At 39.5% G+C, this 11,121-nt stretch overlaps 1 long non-coding RNA gene across 1 annotated transcript; it reads left to right on the top strand.

Moving 5' to 3' along the window:
- Positions 1 to 4,981: 4,981 nt before the first annotated feature.
- On the top strand, positions 4,982 to 9,903 carry LOC111545595. Its single transcript, XR_002732500.2, has 2 exons — positions 4,982 to 5,120; positions 9,580 to 9,903. It is a non-coding gene; the product is annotated as an uncharacterized LOC111545595 (long non-coding RNA).
- Positions 9,904 to 11,121: the final 1,218 nt, after the last annotated feature.

The raw sequence follows: 11,121 nt of genomic DNA on the forward strand, positions 1-11,121 counted from the left end.
GGGAGTCAATTAAACCTCTTTTCTTTCTAAATTACCCAGTCTCTGGTAGTATCTTTATAGCAGTATGAAAATACACAGAGCGAGAGAAACAGAGAGAGAGAGAGAAGGAAAATGGTGAGAAGAGGCTGGGAGGGACAGCAGAAGGATATGGGATTCTAGCAGAGAAGCACTAATGTGATGTACTTTAGGTTCTGTCCACACCCATCCAAGAGCAAAGCTCTGATCTATGTTCCAAAGATTCATGTTAGTGAGAATCAGACCTCCCAGCCAAGAGCCCTGCCCCTCCGTGCCTGCTAGGAGAGAAGTGTTCATCCCAATGCTCAGCATTCCTCTAATTTGCTCACACACAACACAAGAAATGCTGACACTTTAGCTTACACATTAAGAATTTCTGAGTTTCATGGAATTTTAACTTTGTTAATATAATATACCAAAAAATCTTCCAATTTTTAAAAGATAATAATTACGGTCATTATAAATGAAAGTCACATCTAGGATCACATCTCCAATTCCTCATTTTACAATGGAGAAACTGAGGCTCAAAGTTGAGGTGACTTCCCCAGGGTTTCACAACCCAGCCAGCCATAAACTAGAACAAGGAAGGACCAAAGTATCTGCCAACAACATGAGAGCAAAGTCATTTTCTGAAAATTTATGCCATTGAAACAGCCCAAGTCTTTGTCACCTCGAGTTTTCTCCACCATACATCTGCAGGCTTGGCTCTGTCACATCACCACTTCCTGATGTGGGGATTGTTTTCCTTTCAAGAATAAATAAACAGTAAGAGCCAATAAACTCTAGACTGATAAACGCCCTCTTTTCTCAGTATTTTCTTCCCAGAAGATGGAATATGACAAACAAGGAAAATTCTTTTCACCAGAATAATAAATATTTATCATTAAGACACAAACAAGACATAAAAGAAAGTCTTGGGGTGATTTTACTTTCTGTCAGCGCAACATTTTCTACAAGTCTGTGAGGCAGTCAGCCCAGAGTGGACAAACTAAGCTGACTGATTGATTCTGAGCACGAGTTTGTCCACTAAGTAGCCCACGAGCAATGGGACTACTAAGACATGGTGCTGTGTTATTTGTTCCACTCAAGCAAATTCCAGGCATTAGCTTGTCTGCCCCAAACCCACCTACCCAGTGACAAATTCAATTCCCACATCAACCAGAAATACCAGGACTCACTCACTCCTGCATCTCAAAAGAGACTGTCCCCAGTGCCTGTAGGGCCCCAGTGGAGGAAGAGTCCAACCACAATAGAAGTCATTCCTGCGAGATGCTATAAGCTGCTCAGCACCACTCAGCCATGGCTCAAGATCTCACTCTACTCCCCAATGCAAGTGTGGTCTTTTTTTTCTTTCTTTCTTTCTTTTTTTTTCTACGCTTAAGCTCAGCAACAAGAAAGGTATGGTCTTTGTATCACTTCTAATCCAAACGAACTCTTTTCATCCCTTACAGACACACCAAAAATCCTGTGATTCTAATCACAGAACTGAAAAAATCCAAGTCAAATGATTCTCATCTAACTGAATGGAGATGAATGGGTTATAAGCACTTATTGAACATCCACCACATACAGGACACCCTACGAGGGACCTGCACTGGCCTGACAGAGAGAGTGAACGGTAATTACTGTTTGGACTAGCGGAGGCAGGATGGTGCACTTCCGGGTTCTTCTTCACCACCAACTCTTCCCGTGTGTGTGAGAATGCAGCTGACGCCCGGGAAGGTGCAGATTAATCAGGCATGCACCAGGTGATGTCAATCCGAGGAGACCAAGATTTACCTGGTGGCACCTGCGGAGCCCCCCTCCCCCGACATGCCCGTGCCCCGCCTATTGCCCTTCCACTCCTAGAAAAGTCACTCCCAGCAGATGCACCCGGGGGTGGGCTTTCTCAGCCCCCACTCTTGTCGGGACTGTATTAGAAACTCCCCCCAACCCAGCTCCGGTCCCTGAAGCTAGATGACCAAAGAATAAATTTGCAGTTTTGCTTTTAGCCTTGCCTACTCGCTGGTTCTTTTGTGCCCACTCTGGTGGTCTTAGAAAAACAAATCAATTACATCCTAACATAAAACTACTCCAACCAAATTTTGCAGCTGTTCTTTCAGGTTAGTTAGCTGGGCCCTTGGCCTTTGTCTTGACCCCATTCTTGCCCTTCTGTGTCCATTGTTCTTATTAACACCTCTTTGAGAAAGTAATATGAAAGAATTTAAATTAAGCAAGACAGTTTAAAGAAGGTCTTTGTTAATATTAAAGTTGAAGATTACATCTGAATATCATTAATCCTTGCTATCTGAATCCTTTATTACTGTCATTGGTTTGATTTAGTGGTAGCATAGGGGTTATAGAACATTGCCTGTAGCAGTGTAACAGCACTACCCGGATAAAGAGAGCATTACTCATGCAGCTTCTAATCCACACTTTGGGTCTCAATTTTTCTACTTAAAGAACAAGCATTCATGTTTCTTTCTCTCAAGGATTATTTTATTATTCCTGAGGACTGTGTCTGTCAAGCATGTCAAAATCTCCCAACATTAGTTAGAAAACTGGTGCCTCTTTTTGCCTTAAGAATCCTCCACAAATCAGTAGAAAACACCTAGAGAAATTACCTTTATAATCTAGGATGCAAAATCAAAGGAGCATGAGTGCAGGTGGGGCCCCCTGTAACAGAGGCATCCCCTGTAACAGAGGCATCCCCTGTAACAGAGGCATAGGTACCTCTGGTCACCTCAGAAGTATGATTGCAATAGATTGACTTAGATGCCATTTTGCTAAAGGCAAGGAACATACTAGGTGGCATGTGATAAATTTTCTAGCCTTATAAATCTAATTCTTGATTTCAGGCCCCCAAGAGATCTGAAATTAAAGAGAAGAAGTTGGGTCAGCAAAATTGAATTTTGTGGGAAGTACAGCTATAGGAGTGATGCACTTAATTTCCTTTACTAATCATTCTATTACAACGAAAATGGATAATTGTGATTCAAGAAGCTGAGGGAAATAAAATGGAAAAAAGGTAGTCGACATCTTCTAATAAAGGTCAATATTAGAAATAACTTGAGCTAACCCTTTCCTTGACGTGATAATTCAATATTTTACAGATAAAATTCCCTGCGGTTATTTTGCCCACTAAAATATATTAAACCCCTTCTATGTGCATCACACAGTGTTAAACACAGGGCAGGGGAAAGAAATTGATCTCTGACTTAAAACAACTGCATTTTTTCCAGTGATAAGCTTATATCAGTTGGTTAGTGTTTCTCAAAGTGTCATCTATGGATCCTCTGATCAGAGTCACCATAAGAGCTCTGCAGAAATACAGGGGCTGGGCCTTACCTAACACCTAGTCATTTAGAATCTCTGAGAGAAATGCCTCTTTAGAAGGTTCCCTAGAGACTCTTAAGTACAGTAAAGTTTGAGATTGCTGCCATAGGAACAATCACAAGCCTATATCATTCGAGAGATTTGAGTGTAGGCCTGGATGAGAGAATGACTAATTAGCTTGGATTAAAATTTACTAAGAATCTGATTTTCTCATTTCCTGTCTTACATTGAAGCTCACATTCCAACTGAATTCCTTTAGCTCTTACAGTTGAAAAGAAATTGCTGTATTTTGTTGAATTACCTTTACTAATAGTTCAGCCACACTCGAAGACCTAAATATAATAAAAACTTGAATAATTTGGACCTGGTAAAGGAGAGGTCACATAGCTTGGAAGCAATCAGAATCAGTGGACACTTGGCCTGGTACAGAGGCTTACACCAGCCTGGCCAACATGGTGAAACCCCGTCTATACTAAAAATACAAAAAAAAAAAAAAAAAAAAAAAAATTAGCCGGGCGAGATAGTGCATGCCTGTAGTCCAAGCTACTTGGGAGGCTGAGGCTGGGGAATCGCTTGAACCTGGGGAAGCATAGGTTGCAGTGAGCCAAGATCACACCACTGCACTCCAGCCTGGGTGACAGAGCGAGACTCCATCTCAAAAAAAAAAAAAAAAAAAAGAATCAGAGGACATTTGAGATTTTTTTTTCCTGTGGCATAATAATAATAATAATGTATTCTGGCTTACAAACAAATGCCAAATTGTAAATCTGAGCTTTTGGCCTTGATGTGGATTGATATGTACTGGAAAATGTTCCCACCACCTCACTTATCCCCTGGTCCATCATTACCAACTGTTATGAAATTTGTTTCCTCTAGTTTAACAAGTATTCTGGTTCCAAAACTGAATAACTTATGGCACAGAGAAAGAAATAATTTAAACACACGAAATGCCAGGCACTGATTTCCTTAGCCCTTTTTCATTTATTCATCATCATAACTGCGGGGACAGATGTTATTAGTCCTATTTATATTTGAAGGTAGGAGATCACATGGGTACAAAATGATAAAGCAGATACAATGTCAGGATCTCCACCCCCAGATGAGGAAGCTGTCTTAATTGCACCAGGCAGCATCTTCTTTCAATGCAAATAGGCTGAAGAAAGCAAATGTTTGTTACCCTAAGGAGTAAATGACATAAAGAAGGAGAAGGAGAGTAAGAAGAGCAAAACATCAGGCAAGTAAGGAGTCTCTGGAGAGTGGAGGGAAAAGGGTGTCAGCAGGTGGAACAAGAATAAAGAAGGGAAAAATAGATGGGCACCCAAACCAAACTTCTTCCATTTGATATATTTTGTGAAGACTTTTCTGACAGATAGAGGTCCCTCCATACTGATCTTAAAGATTTTTAAAAACTCACTTAGCAACAGCAGCATATTGTAATGAAAATGTCTAGGAACCCCATGTACTCATCATACCCAATAAAATTGCTCCCTGTTAAAATAATATGCTTCCTTGCAATTTTGGTTTCACTATTGCCAAAACATGTTAAAAACTGTTTCTTATCATACCAAACATTTTGCTCTGCTCTGTAGCTGATATGACACTTGTAGCTTCCACGCATTGCCTGATGAATAAGTTCAACACCAAGCCATCAGTCAGTAAAGGCTCTTTTCCACATCTCATGTCTCAGCTGCCACAACACAAACCCTTCAAAGGAGACGCATTCCCAGTTTCATGCTCCAAGTGAGACAGATGCTCCCGAAAGCCACTACACCACCTCAGAACTACCGAAAGTAAGTCCTCAGATTTCCTTTTGTTCCTGAGACCAGCACACTGAGGCTCTTTTACTTTCCCCTTGGCCACCATCCTGCTGAGAGCTGCAGGAGAGAATGTCTGTCTAGAGTCCCCATATCCCCCTGTCTGGCTATCAAATGTAAAGCCATCAGACCTGACATCTTTGTTGTCTATTAACCAGAAACCTGAGCTCCATCCCAAGTACTCTGTACATTTCCTACTCTGACCCACTTTCCTAATCACCCTGTACCTCCAAAACCCCTCCATTGTTTCCTCTTGTCTGCCATCAGCAAATACTCTTGTTATGGGTTGAACTGCATCCCTCTCTGTTCATATGTTGACATCCTAACCCCCAGTACTTTAGAGTGTGACCTTATTGAGAAATGGGGCTGTTACAGATATAATTAGTTAGGGTAAGGTCACACTGCAGTAGGATGGCCCCCAGTACAATAGAACTAGTGTCCTTCTCAAAGAGGCAAGTTTGGACAAAGACACACACACACACACACAAAAAAAAAAAAAAACACCATGTGAAGATTGGAATTATGCTGTGGCAAGCCAAGGAACTACCAGAAGTTAGGAGAAAGGCCTGGAACAGACCTCTCCCTGGTACCTCAGGGAAGCACAGCCCTGCTGGCATCTTGACTTTGGACTTCTGGCCTCCAGAACTGAAAGACAATAAATTTCTGTTGTTTTAAGCCACACAGTTTGTAATACTTTGTTATACCTCCCCAAAAAAAGAATACAACCTGTCTTTGAGCACTCCCTTTACCTGGCTGCCCGCTAGTGGCACAGCTTCTCTTGCAGTCTTACTGAGGGAAGATTTATTTTCCTTCCCCTTGGTACCTCAAAGCCTGGAGTTAGATCGCATTGCTCCTTCTAAACCACTTCTCCTCTCTGTGCTCTAAAGCCCAGATCCTTTGAAGTTTAAGCCATCATACTCTTTCTATTTGCTACTGTCATCTACAAATCTTGATCATTCCTCATCACTCATTGATGACTTTATCATCTGTTCTATAACTTCCTTTCTACGCCCACTCTTGACAAAACGTTTAATGACATCAACTCTCTGGTGTCTCAGTTGCCCTACATTCTCATGTCCAAAAGTTGTTTCTTCCATTCCAGTTCAATTTCCTATTCCTTGTTGTCATCACCATTAACTGCAGCCTACAGCTTCCACCTCTCTGAACACTATGTTCTAATCTTTGAGCTCATTTACTCTACATAATCTCTCAAAATTCTCCACTTTCAGTTATGGAGACTTCCAATCTACTGACAGGTAACTGACACCTAATATTTCCTCTTGAACACTTTTCTCATGTCTTATCTTCTTACCTGGTTTGAAATCCATTCAGCCTTAATTAGAATTACTTCCTTGGACACACCTTTCACTCTCTCTCTATTTTTGTTCTAGCACATCTACTTGGCAATGCTCCAACCCTGGTAGTACCCACCAATCTGCCTATTCTGTGTTTCTACCTAGAAATTAAACTTGCTAGACTAAGATAAACAACTATACCTTCGGATTTCCCTTTAAAGTCATGACTACAAAAGTATATTTACCAGGTGTCATTACTTCACACTTCTGGTAATAACCTCTCATTCCCTGAAAAGTTGTAACACTGGATTGTGTCTTTCTTTCCATTGCTTTTCCTATGAGGTATTGGTGATTGTAATATTCAAATAACTAATCAATTTAATAGTATAGGATGTCAGTTTCTTGGTTGCCTCATTTTTGTTGACTTTGTCTTCATCTCTACCTCCAGTACCCACATCAGCAACTATATCCTAGATCTTATTATTGATTGAGATCTGCAATCTCAATTTGAAGCCATTCTCTAATCTTTAACTTCCAATCTTCCCAGTTCACTTTCTACCACATACTTACTCCAAAACTCTTTGGGCCCTACTGGGATATTCAATTTATTAATCCTACCACCTACTTTTCTCCAATCCCTCCTTCTCTTCTTACCAAATTTAGATTCCAAGATTCATCATTTAACCACTCCTTTTACAGATCCTCAGCTAGCTTGCTTCCTTTGTACCTGTCTGACAAAACGCCAACCTGCTAAAACCTAAATCTCTACCTATATCTGCAGCTGAGCAGCCAAATGTGGCTAGACAAAAACACAACCATGCTGAGCCTTCTTTCGAATATGACTTCAGGCTTCAAAAAGGTTAATATTGCCCAGCAATACTCTGTATTCTTCTGGCTTTTCCACTCTTCAGACACCTCTTTTACATCTTTTTTTTTCCTCTCCCTAAACCTCTGCATTAGTTCTATTCTTACTCTTAGCTGAAAGATTTGCCTCTTATTTTCCTTATCCAATAGAAGTATTTAGGAGATAATTCCCATATCCTACCTGCTATAAGTTTGCCAACCTACCTACATCTGTACTCATACCTTTCACCTTCTCTCCTGTTGCAATGGATGAACTGCCCCGCTCTTATCTAAATCCAGCCCCTCCTTTTATTATCTAGATTCCATCCCATTACCTTCACTCAGACTTTGCTCCTACAATTATCTCCTCTCTTAATTGCAACACAAGTTTTCACATTGATATACAACTAGGCTGTAATTGCTCCCATGTTTTAAATACCCCGCTTGATTTCCTTCTAACACCTGACCCATTTTTCTATTCTTTGCTTCAAAACTCCCTAGAAAGGATGCCTGTGATAGCTGCGTTCCTATTCTCAACCCTTCTAGGCAGGATGTTAATTGAAGATTTCACTAAGCTCATTCGCATCGTCAGATCCAGTCATCAATGCTTGGTCCCCACACTATTCCAACTCTCAGCAGTACTAAGTAGAATTAATCATATCCTTAAAACATTTTTCCCTTGGTTCCCAGGGCATTGCACCTTCTTGTTTTACATCCTACCTTTCAGGCTGCTCCTTTTCCAACTTCTTTGCAGGATGCTCCTTCTCTTCTTAACACAAAATAGGGGGATGACCAGCTCTCAGTCCTAGACCTTCTCATCTAAAACTACACCTATTCCCCAGGTGCCCTAATCTAGTCCAACAGCTTAATACTCTGTCTGTATGATCATGACTCCTGAATTAGCAGCCCTGATCACTTAAACATTAGATATGCACGTCCAATCATATACAGGACACCTCTTAGTAGGCTCCAAACCCAACTCTTGATTCCCACTCTCCAGCCTCTAAAATGTCTCCTTCCTTTGTCTCTCAGTAAGTGAGCAACTACCCCATTTCTAACTCATTAATCCAGCCAGACAGCTAAGGGTAGTGTTTGATGTTTTCCCTTTCTCAGACTCTCCACATTCAATCCATCAGCAAGACTGATTCACAGTACTATCTCAACACATACGTATGGAGTAGATGAATACATGAATAAATAAGCAAGTGTATACAACTGCCCTATGCCAGGAGCAGAAACTAGGAAAAACTATCCCTTACAGTCCAAAGATTCAAACAACAGCATTCGTTCTTAACATGACTTTTTAATAACTTATAAGAAAATGAAACCCGTAATAAAGTCAGATGCCAAGATTCATAGCAAGAGTCCTCACTTCTCAAATTTGGTCACTTCCCCTTAAATTACTGGCACAGCCTGCCCAGTGTTGCTATTTTGGGAAATCCGATTTCTCTTCTGCTAACCAGTTTAAATAAGTCCTAAATTTATGCATGTTTAAGTTATTGCTCTCCAAATATAATTTCTAAACTTCTATAATATATTAATTGCCGGCCATTGATAACTACTCAGGTAAAACTCTGGAGAACAAAACTAATTAAACCAACTTTCTAGATGAAAGGAGCAATAGTTCTGGTGTACTAGAGATGAAAAATAATTAGCCATATCAAATTACCGGGGGGAGCAACCTCTGAGAGTTGCGTTTTTTACAATTTAATATTTTAATCCAATATTTTCTATTTGCTTTTCCACCCCAAATTCAATTTGAAATGTAAATAGTTAATGTTTTTAGGAATGGGAAACATTAATTCACTTAATTTGTAGTACACAAAGAACATTACTGCCTATAAAAATGACTTGGGTCATTGCTTTTTCAATAAAAGAGGAAAAATTTGAGCCAGGGTTGACTCACATATCCATTAGTATCTTCGGTTTATTGACTGTCATCTCATTCCTTTTAAGCTCTTTTGAATTCAGAGAGTACTCACCAGACAACAAGTATACAAATCACTCACTTTAATAAAATGTTGTCTAAAACCTACGTTGTAAGTTTATTCCTCACACTGAGAAGTCAGTCAGTCATGAGACAGCCAATCCGGAAAAGTCCCCCCACAACACACTCAGTGGTTATAAAGGGCAACAGAAAGCAGAAAACACAGCCTATCGCCACTCATGGAAAATCATTTTATAGCACATTCACTCTTTGCAGGAAGTCAATGTAAATGTTATGTAAATAGCTGTAATACTGTATTGTTTTTAATTTGTATTATTTTTATTGTTATGTTATTCGTTTTTATCAACAGTATTTTGCCTGTGGATGTAGAACTTTTGGATACAAAATGCTGATTATATGCTGAGAAAGGATAAAGAAGGAAAAGTCTTAAATAGAAGAAAACATAAGAAGATGGAAACTGTAGAAGACAGAGGACCACTGTATGCCCTGAAGACATCACTAAAGAGGCACAAGAAGCACAGTTTTGAACACTCAGGAAGAAATACCTGACAATCAATGGACACAGAAAAATGTTACTAAGTAAAACTTGTGGTGACTCTTTTGCTGGGCAGTGGGGCACGGTGGTTAAAAATTTGGGACTTGGGAGCCATTTCTAAAAAGAAAAATAAATAAATAAGCAAAAAAGTCCATGCAGCTGCTTCCTGCAGAAAACATGAAAAATGCCATTTACAGTCAAAGCCCTGCACTAATAACTAATTATTTGTCCTTGAACAAGTTATTTGTGAACGTAGAACCCACAGATACAAAAGGCCAACTGTACTTATTGAAAACAATCCGGGTATAACTAGACCTGCACAGTTCAAACTCATGTTGTTCAAGGGTCAGTTGTATAATTCACTTAATCCCTAGGGCAGCTGTAAGAGCTAGATACGATTGCTATCCTTGTTTTGTACGAGAAGACAGTGAGGCATAGAAGTGTGGTTCAAGGACAAGAGGCAACTGCATCACTTGGGAGTTTGTGAGAAATGCATAATCTTAAGGCCCACCTCAGATCACTAAATGGGAATCTGCTTTTTAATAAAATTAGCAGATTCCTATGAATATTAAAGTGTCAGAAGCACCTGGTTAAAGTCATCTTCCTAAAAGTGGTGGAAGGGGACTTCAAGCCTTACAGGTCTCACTCTACACTGTACTGTATTTGCCTCTTTGCATTAGAAAATTAATGTAAAGTGCCTAGCATATTATAAGTAATAAACACTGTTCATCATTATAATATTTTAGGAATAGTTTGTACGTAGTTCTACCTGGAAGTAAAACTATTTATTTATTTATTTATTTATTTATTTATTTATTTATTTATTTATGTATTTTATTTCAAACTAAAATTTAAAAAGCTGAAATTATCACCAAACACTTAGCATTGACAGGAATTCGAATTGCAGAATTATAGAACATCAACACCTAAAGGGAACAGGAAGATCTAAGAACTCAAATCTCTAGTTTCATTTCTGTGGAAATTTGTGCTAAAAGAGATATGAAGTTAATGTAATGACAGTCAGCCAGCAAATTAGGGGCACAGGAAGGACTTAAACTTGGGGCTTGGTAGCTAGGTCTGCAATCATGCAATTATTATTGACTTCTCTTCATACCCTGCCACTGCATAGGTCAAAAAAGACAATTGGATAAGTAAGCAATTCACAGATCCAAGTGGTTTTACATTACTGTTTAAAGCGCTCTGCCAACCACAGAGGCTACTTGTGATGTGTATGAATATAATATATCTTCATAATGTGTTTTTTCAGAAATCAGCTGTTTACTGGCTCTACAGTAGGTTTTCTCATGGGTGTTTCCCTAGCATTTGGCCAGAACATTGGCGCAAAATTGATGTTGT

This window comes from Piliocolobus tephrosceles, chromosome 4 (assembly GCF_002776525.5).
Source record: "Piliocolobus tephrosceles isolate RC106 chromosome 4, ASM277652v3, whole genome shotgun sequence".
In the NCBI taxonomy this organism is placed as follows: Eukaryota; Metazoa; Chordata; class Mammalia; order Primates; family Cercopithecidae; genus Piliocolobus; species Piliocolobus tephrosceles.